We start from the raw sequence: 10498 nt of genomic DNA on the forward strand, positions 1-10498 counted from the left end.
AAACTAATGGGTTTTAATGCCTTTCCTTCTGTAACTATGGTGTAAATGCAGTGTGGAATTGGGGCATTAAAAATCCAAAAGGGAAATGTAGCTGCTGGGTCCCGCTGAAAGGGTGTGGTCATCAATGGCAGTGGTGAGACTATCAAACAAAGGGCATAGCTTATTATGCATTCTCCTGAATCCCGGGATAGAAAAAATGCCCTGGGATTGACATCCCTACTGATAATGCTGTGCAAGGCCTCCTCAGGGACAGAGCATTCACACAAGCCTGACCCTGCTTGCAGTAGTTTATACATCCGCATGATGTCATCAATTATCGCATTGCAGATTGGGCTGATATTATCCTGTCACATCTGCATCCTCAGATGCAGATGGTCATAATTCTGACCCATAGTGTCTCTCACCACATAACGCTTCAGGGAGCCTATGGAACTTAAGACAATGGGTGGCCTCTAAGGGCTAAATAAACACACAAACACAGCATATATACATCCAACACACATGCACTAAATGAAGGATGGAGCGATATGTCAATTGATGCCAAGGGGATGACTAGGGGGTCGATCATAAGGGTAGGAGGTACTGTTGCTGCTGCATTTAAATGCTGGCAACTGCACACGATCCACCGCCCTTTGTGCGAATTCCAGGCACCATAAAGTGCGTCTGCTGCTGCGATGACTCGCACCTATGGATTCATTCTGTCTAAGAATGATCCCTATGACTGATACACCCTCTTTTCAGCTTTACTAGAACACATTAAGGATGGTGTGACAATGCCATAATGATACTGGTATAAAAAATGTGTTGCGCTTTTGTGAACGACTAATATTGTATAATTACATTCTTTGCCCCCAAACACGGTACTTTTTCACCTGTTTTTCAATCTTGGTTAAGCACCATACAAACTAAGTGACTTTACAAATGGTATCGCTCATTTTGGCACTTTTTTGATCTTAATGCCAATCTCAGAACTAGAGATGAGCAGGTCCGGATCTCCGGGATCCGACAGATCCGAATATCGCGATCCGAGTCTGGATCCGAGCCAGCTCAGGAGTTCCCGCCTAAATTCCGGACCGAAAACGAGGCAAAACGTCATCATCGCGCTGTTGGATTCTCGCAGGATCTGGATTCTATATAAGACGCACGCGCGCCCCGCCATCTTTACTCCAGCATAGGAGAGGGAAGAGGGTGGTTGTGCTCTGTGCTGTGTGCTGTGCTATAATAATAATATATTATTTTGCTGCCGCTCACTCAATTAGGGTCTGCAGGGGCTGCTGTACACAAGTCCAGTGTACAGGGGCTGCAGTGGCCAGTGTACAAGGGGCTGTACAGGGGCTGTGTTCAGTGTGACAGGGCTTGTGTCCAGTGTGACAGGGCCTGTGTACAGTGTGACAGGGTCTGTGCCCAGTGTACAGGGTTTGTGTCCAGTGTACAGGGGTTGTGTCCAGTGTACAGGGGCTGTGTCCAGTGTACAGGGGCTGTGTACAGGGGCTGTGTCCAGTGTACAGGGGCTGTGTACAGGGGTTGTGTCCAGTGTACAGGGGTTGTGTCCAGTGTACAGGGGCTGTGTCCAGTGTACAGGGGCTGTGTCCAGGGGCAGTGTCCAGTGAACAGGGGCTGTGTACAGTGGTTGTGTCCAGTGTGACAGGGCCTGTGTCCAGTTTGACAGGGGCTGTGTCCAGTGTACAGGGGCTGTGTACAGGGGCTGTGTCTAGTGTACCGGAGTTGTGTCCAGTGTACAGGAGCTGTGTACAGGAGAAGTGTCCAGGGGTAGTGTCCAGTGTACAGGGGCTGTGTTCAGGGGTTGTGTCCAGTGTGACAGGGCCTGTGTCCAGTGTGACAGGGGCTGTGTTCAGTGTACAGGAGCTGTGTCCAGAGGCTGTGTCCATTGTCCAGGGGCTGTGTCCAGGGTGACGGGCTGTGTCCAGGGGCTGTGTCCAGGGGCAGTGTCCAGTGTCCAAGGGGCTGTGCATACCTCCCAACTTTGCCCGAGTAGGATGCGGGACACTGTCGATGGGCGCCAAAATTTTCGGGGGCGTGGCCTAATTTCAGGGACGTGGCCTATACTCGGAGCTCTCCCGCGAGGCCACGCCCCCATTTTGCCGCTATGGGGGCATGACCCAGAGGCTCTGTGAGACTCTAGCCATGCCCCCAGCCCCCTGGCTGCGGGAATAGACGCTGTGCGCATGCGCACAGCGTTTATTACCCGCTGTTTAGCAGCCGACAGGGGGGATTTCCAACAGCCCCACCTCACCGCGGGACACTGCCGGCAGCGGGAGGGACAGCGGGACAGGTCCTGATAATCGGGACTGTCCCGCTAAAATCGGGGCTGTTGGGAGGTATGTCTGTGTCCAGTGTGACAGGCTGTGTCCAGTGTAAAGTAAGGAAAATAAATAAAAGTAATAAATAAAATAAAAACACATTTTTGGAGGATGATGGAGGAGGAAATAGTGGGAGATCAGCAACCTGATAGAAGTGCTGAAGCTGCTACCACCAGTCATGACAAGGCCAATACCTCTTTGTATTTTTTGCTCTTTGGAGCATTTCTCTTTTTTTGGGATAGTTTATTAAACTGCCACCCTGTCTGCCCCTGCAGTGCCGCTCTGCTTCCAAGATGTGCCAGGTTGGAAGTGTAAGGTCCACATGTATGTGATGCCCACTGCTGTCGCTTAGCTTAGTCATCCAGCTACCTCGGTATAACCTTTTGGCCCAACTACAGTAAATGAAAACAATTTTGTAAGCTGTGAAGTGATCAAAATTGACTAGAAATGAGTGGAAACTAATGTTATTGAGGTTAATAATACTTTAGGGGCAAAAACAGGCCCAAATTCTGTTATTTTAGCAATTTTTAGCATTTTTTCATAAAAATCCAGATCCAAAACCAAAACCCACAGGGGTGGTTTTGCCAAAACCAATCCAGATCCAAAACACGAAGGGAGATCCAGATCCAAAACCAAAACCCGAAAAAGTGGCCGCCGCACATCTCTACTCAGAACAGTCACTTGAGGTTTTGGAACGCTGGTATTGGTGTGTGAGTGGTGGGAGCAGTAAGGTGACGTTTTCTCTAGGGTGCGGAATAACTTTGCACCAGCCCTGCTCATGATCTACACTTGATTTTTTACTCTCATTCCCCCCCACTAATTATTATTTTTATTTTTATCTTTGTCAAGCTCTAATATGGCCTACACCAAATGTTTTTTTATGTAATGATCTCTCACTCCAGTACAATGTCTGCATATTACTGGTAGTTTCAGTAATGGAATCACAGAGAAAAAGCTTTGCTCATTTTTATAAAAAAGACCCCAACTAAAAGGAACACAATAAATAAAAATAAAAATCATCCCACAGTGCTTGTCTGAATGAGCCCAAAATGCACATAAAACACTGATAAGTATGTAAACTGGCACATTAAAATCTTTCTGCATATTGGCTCGGCAAAGGAGATATTGATTAGAACACAATATAACAGTGCCAAATTACCATCACAAGTGATAAAAAAAAGTTTAATAGCAAGCAATCATTTTTTAATTAATGTCTATAATTTTCAGAGATGCAATAGAGATAGCATAGAAAGAATCCAATTGTTTGCTATGGGCAAGATCACCTTTTTTAGAAGCTTTAGTAAATTCATCCCATACTATCCACAGAGGAGAGCATGTGTTCAGGGCATTATCAGAGTATGGGGTCTGTACAGTATGTAGACTCCATTCTTGCCCACCACTCCCCCCAACACTTACACACACTCTCGCTGGCAAGGCTCAGCACTGTGCATATTTGTACTGCAAATTGTCATATCTCTGGGAAAATGTCAAGGGTGTCATTTTCTGGTGATTTTGCACATTCATACAACTCCAACTCTGTAGCAATGCCCAAAAGAGCAGCGTAACTATAGACGGTGCAGGGGTTGTAGTTGCTATGGGGCCTGACGAATGGAGGGGCCCATGGGCCCAGCAAGCTACTCCCTGCACCATTCAGATGTCTTTTTCTTTTTTATATAATCATCTTGTGCCTAACGGGAGAGCAGTGCCAGTTCCCGAAATACAGGAGACAAAAGAAGTAGGGGTTTCCCATATTTTGGAAACCAGCACCGAGCTCATACAGCTATAAGGGTAATGCCACAGCTGGGGGACACTTATTATATAAGGTCTCACGGGCAAAGCATTACCTCAGTTGCTGGTCAGCCCAGGCTGGGTCCCTGGAGGAGTGGGGACCCCTCCAATAAAGTTCCCCCCCCCCCCCCCCTCAAGGGTGCCACCAGCCTGGGCTGAAGCCCAAGGCTGTCCCTGGCACCCCTGGGTTGTGGGCACCAGGCTGATTGTAAATAGTGAAAACATTGGTGACCAGTGGTTAGTGCCCTTTTAATTAAACATTGGTGGCCAGTGCACTAATATTGGTGGCCAGTGGCATTCCTATACTTACCTGAAGAACGCAGAGACCCATCCTTCTGCAGCAGCGCCTACACGCAGCTCCAACTGGATTCTTTTTTGTTTTTGGGGGGTATGGTCCTCAGGATGTTAGCAGCGGCGGTGGCAGAGAGGGACCTCCGGAGGTGAGCAGTGGGGAGGGTCCGTAGGTGAGTGGCAGGCTCGGCTACAGGGTGATATATAGTTCATGCCGTTTATCGCCATTTCATTTTTGTATTTGTGCGGCGTGGTCCTCGGGATGTTAGTGGTGGGGCCAGAGAGGGACCTCCGGAGGTGAGCAGTGGGGAGGGAACGATATATTGATACACAATATCTAGTGTGTATAGGCCTTTAGACTTTGGTGACCAATTTCCCTTGAACTTCACCAAGATCCTGGACAAAATATGTGGTGCATACACACTGAACGATTAGATGTAGGATGAACAAAAAATGATCTAGCTACAGTCTTGTAAGCTGTTTTGAAAGATATTCAAATTGAGCTGCCTGCACAGTCGATAAACACCCTTTATGAACAACCTGCGGGACCGCGCATCGACATTCATCGTTCGTTGATCGTCCAGAAGGGCCAAAATGAACGATATTGGTTGAAAAATCAAACAGTGTGTCACCATTACTCCTTTCATTGTTTTAGCTTTCCTCTATAGCTATTCATATGCTGAACAAAACAAAGTGCCCAGCAGTGGGGAAGCCAAACAAGACAAAAACAGCTGTGTAGATGGAAGTTCTGTGTCAGCTCAAACTTGCTCTTAAAATCCAGTGGGTGGGGAATTACCTGGAGGGCTGACATTTAAATGGCATTCTCTTCTCCTTTATTCCCTTTTAGAAAGACTTATTTGTACACCATACATTGGAAACATGGGTTGGAAATATTCTCCTATTTTCATATTTTCAGAATGTTAGGTCACATTTAGGATAAATCATTAAAAAAATAAAAAGGATATATATATATATATATATATATATATTTCTAGGATACAATAAAGAAAAATCTGATTGGTTGCTATGGGCAACATCACCTATTTTCATATTTAGAAACTTTAGTAAATTTTTCCCCCAGGAATGAGAAAAAAGCCAAGTGGTACTTGTGTAATATCTGGGCGCCCGATGCGATTGATTGTATGCCTTAACTTAAGGCATACAATCAGATGCGATGGACGCGATTTTGCGGATTACTTAAAATGTATTCTGCGTCCCCACGTGGGGCTCGCTGCACTCGCCGCGCTTCGGGCTCGGTGGCTCGCTGCGCTCGACACGCTATATAAAGTCAACTCTATGCCCACTTGGATAGTGGAGAAATGAACAGGACCATTTTAACATTGAATCCTATGGAAAATCGCATCCATTGTATCGCATTTGATTTGGTCGCAATGCGATTGACGCGATTTTTCCGACCTGATCAAAAATCGGTCGCCCAATTATTACACAAGTACCAGCCAAGTATTTTGTAAGCAGCACAGATTGTGTTACTGCCTCAGCATTACTTATTGACGTGTGCTTGTAATACATTTTACAACCGATAGAAAATAAATCAGGATATTCTTTTTGGTTTGCCTACATTGGATACATATACATGACCAATGTAATACCCCTTTCACAATGCAGCTATAACACGGTATATTGCCATTATTTAAATGTTTCAAAATGGTTCTAGCTGCAGTGTGAATTTACCGGTTGTCAGATAAGGGCCAATACGTGTGTTTTTATCCTCATAGTCACCGAAACAAGTCTAAATTCAGCTATTTTATTATAACATTGCTTTTTTTAATAATAACAAAGACTTTGCATTCTGCATCCCTCAGTTGATCTATAGCAGGGGTAGCCAACTCCAGTCCTCGAGAGCTACCAACAGTGCGCGTTTTCCAGGTCTCCTCACAGAATCACAAGTGAAGAAATTATCTCCACCTGTGGATCACTTATAATGTGTCAGTGAGTAATGAATGCACCTGTGCCAAAGCTAGGTGATCCAGAAAATGTGAACTGTTGGTAGCTCTCGAGGACTGGAGTTGGCTACCCCTGATCTATAGACTGTCCAGACCAGTGGTTCTCAAACTTTGTCCTCCGGACCCCACACAGGTCATGTTTTCCAGGTCACCAGACAGGTGCACTCATTACTGACTGATACATTATATAAGATCCACAGGTGGAGCTAATTATTTCAATTGATTCTGTAATAAAGGTGCCCATACACGGTACAATTATTGTATACAATATCGCATCTCATCGCATCACACAGGTTTTGGAATGCAATGAGATGAGATGAGATCTAGTACAAAAAGTATGTGCTGCGCATACTTTTTGTACTAGATCTCATCTCATCTCATTGCAAAACCTGTGCGATGCAATGAGATGAGATATTGTATACAATAATTGTAACGTGTATGGGCACCTTTAGCAAAACATGCACTGTGTGGGGTCCTGATGATCGACTTTGAAAACCTGTGGTCTAGAACAGGGTTGGCATCCTGACCCTCTCCTTCAGGGAGAAAATGCGGTACTTGTGTATTATCACGGTGCCCAGTTTTTTTACGTGCGTTAACTTAAGGTGCCCACACACGCACCGTTGCCGGCGGTGCGATGCTGTACGATGGGGTGCGCGCTCCCGCGGCACCTCATCGTACAGTACAAAAAGTATGTGCTGCACATACTTTTTGTACTAGCTTTTTCTAGCATAGCATCGCATCGCATGCACATCGTATGCACAAGGCATACGATGCGATGTTATGTGTGCTAGTTAAGCCCACAACGCACGCCGGGATCGGTGTGTGTGTGGGCTCCATTAGTGAAATTGCATAGCATTATGTTATTGTAGCAAGCCATGCCATGCGATTTTACCCTTCCCGCTCCATGTCATTCCCGACCCCTGTCAGATCTTGTCAGAAATTCACTCTGAGGTGATTTTCTGTGGTGACAAGAAGTGTGCCTAAAGGCCCCCATACACTATGCGATTTTGGGCCGATTTCATCCGATTTCGGCACTTTGGTCAGTACATACGATCACGTCCGACCTCCCTGTTAGCTGGCGGCGCCGGTGAGTGCTGACCTGGGGGCGGTGTGGTCAGCAGCAGGGCTCATCAGGGGGACGCCGGAGCGGGCAGCGGGTCCTGACGCTGTAACTAGCCGGCGGCGCCTGTGTGTGATGATCTGGCCGGGCGCTGTGATCATTCACATATATCATTCAGCAGCGCTGCGGGACGGACGGGGCCGGGCAGTGGCGGGTATTATATTTTTAAAACACCTGTCAAATGACTAGCCGTTCTCTGATTGGCTGAGAGCTCTCAGCCAATGACTGACCGTTGGCTGAGGGCTCTCAGCCAATCAGAGAACGGCTAGTCATTTGACAGGTGTTTTAAAAATATAATACCCGCCACTGCCCGGCCCCTTCCGTCCCGCAGCGCTGCTGAATGATATATGTGAATGATCACAGCGTCCGGCCAGATCATCACACACAGGCGCCGCCGGCTAGTTACAGCGTCAGGACCCGCTGCCCGCTCCGGCGTCCCCCTGATGAGCCCTGCTGCTGACCACACCGCCCCCAGGTCAGCACTCAGTACCCCCGCTGCCCGCCCCACTGCTGCCCCTGATCACCACCGGCCCCCATGCCCCTCACCGCCCGCTGCAGCTCCCCGTACATGTGATAAATTGCAAGCGATTTATCACATGTAAAATTTGGCTCATCAAGTGCCAAATTGTATGTGAGCCTCCCGGGGAGCTGCCGGGCGGCTCACAGGAGTATTGGGTCCGACTTGTCCTAAGGAAAAGTCGGCCTAATGTATGGGGGCCTTAAGAGCTTGTGGTTTTCCTGTGAATTTCAGTGGATTTTTACTGTGATATCCAGTGATAACTTGAGATGGCTGCATCAATGAGCCTATTTACACTCCCTCAGACAGAGGAGCATCACCTGCTGCCAGTGACGCCTACCTGCACGAATGGGCACCCCATGCGCTTGTCCATCAAGGAGTGTATGTTGCGGTGCTATATAAAAGCTTGCCGGCAAAAGGTAAGCTTAAGAGCGGCCCATTTCTTCCCGGGGTGCCGCTTATCATTCCTGACTCTTTTGAGGTTCATTTATTCCTGGGCAGAGGAGCTGACCTCAATAGAGTATTGCCAGCGTGAGCTCCAACTGTCCAATAAGGCTGTGGTGCTGTACAACGCATGGATGCGGGAGGCCTGCACCATGGACTTGATGGCACAGCCGCAGCGCTGTATTGGTAGACTGGGCCAGATCGCGGAGGACGACGAAAGTATTTTCTTTAAAAGGAAAAGCAATGTCGGCCGCGTTTTACCGCAGCAATGGGTGTTCGGAGGCATCCCACATGACACTGGGCAGTGCTTCATCACAGTTGTAGAGAAATGTGACGCTAGCACTCTTATGGCCGCCATTAATGCTAACATCGAGCCTGGAACAAGCATTTACAGTGATTGTTGGCGGGCATATAGCACAGGGGAGTTGGAAGAGGCAGGATACAATCATGCCCGTGTGAACCACAAATATAACTTTGTCGACCCCGAAACTGGTATGCACACACAAACTATTGAACACCTTTGGGGGTCCATGAAATGCGGAACAAGCGGCAACGGGGAACAGCACGCCATCATTTGGAGTCCTATTTACAGGAATTTATATGGCGGAAATGTTTGACTGCAGATAAGCCGTTTGAACGCATACTACATGCCCTGACTCTGCTCCCAAAGGCAGATTGACTGTTCTTTTATATTTTTTAGAAATTATTGTCGTTATTACTAGTTTTTTCATTCATGACTGTTCTTATTGTAAAAAGAAGAAACATCAAACGCGCTGGAAATAATATATATCTCAATTTATACAAATGTTTAAAAACTAAAATAGATATAGATATATATATATATATATATATATATATATATATATATATATATATATATATATATATATATATATATATATATATATATATAAAACTGTCCAGTGCTGAATAGCACAATACAATAAAAGCACAATTAATTGCAGACAAGGTCTAATATGGTAAATTCCCCATAAATTGGGTATGGATGTTCTGTTTGTCCCACTTAGGAGTGGGAAGGGTTAATAACTGCCCTTATGGTGGATGAGGTTAGTGTTCTTTTTAGATTTGTCTGGCCAGACACAAAAAATGAAAAATATATATTTTTTAAATATATAAAAAATATATATATATAAAATATATTTGACACCCCTCTCTTGGATTGAGATGGAAAGAGGGTGAAAAAACCAAAGGGAGAGATCTCACTGTACCTGCCATATGTGCACCGGTTCTGTTTTTTGGCTGTATTTAGGTGTATATATGGTCTACACCTAAATAGTTATACTAAGGACATAGTACCGTTCAAGGTTTAGCGCCAATATATATTTTTTCCTGTTCTTATTGTAAGATGACTCCTATCATTGTCATTTGTGTTTTTGATTATTGTCATTATTGATTTTAATATGCTATTTGATCATTAATTATTTACTAAATTATACCAGTGATTCGTTAACACACGTTGTCATTACTGTGTCAGAAGTATGATCTTGCTGGTGTGAATGTGTCCAGAAAAGACCCCCATTATACACGTCATCCGGATGCGTGGCGAGCGCAGGTATGCATGATGTACATACAGTACATGTACAGAACCCCCACCCCAGCAAAATCCTGCGTTTGCCACTGATAGTCCTGTCACACTGCTGTCAAACAGAGTATCCCAGTGTGCTTCATGGCTTACCATGATATTGCAGATATAAAGTTTCCTTCTCTCTGACTTATGATAGACGTTATGCTTCCTTGTGTTTCTAAGTTGTTGTTCATTCACATTGTCGTTTTTTTATCTCCTCCACGGAGATGGTAATTTTGTTCAGGACATTTATATAAAGATATCCTTATTCACAGCTGCAGAGGTGGGCCCCCTGTTTGTCTGTCCCTGGCACTGCAGTTTTGGCAATCCTGAGGCTGGCCATGGTGGAAACGCCAGTTTTATGTAATAGGTCCATTCTTTATTAGAGATACGACAGGGATGCCTAACATTCAGCAAACTCTGAAATTTTTGCTTGCGAGAACCAATGTCACCTTCTGACGCTGGAAC

This window comes from Crinia signifera, chromosome 2 (genome assembly GCF_055691185.1).
Source record: "Crinia signifera chromosome 2, ASM5569118v1, whole genome shotgun sequence".
NCBI lineage: Eukaryota > Metazoa > Chordata > Amphibia > Anura > Myobatrachidae > Crinia > Crinia signifera.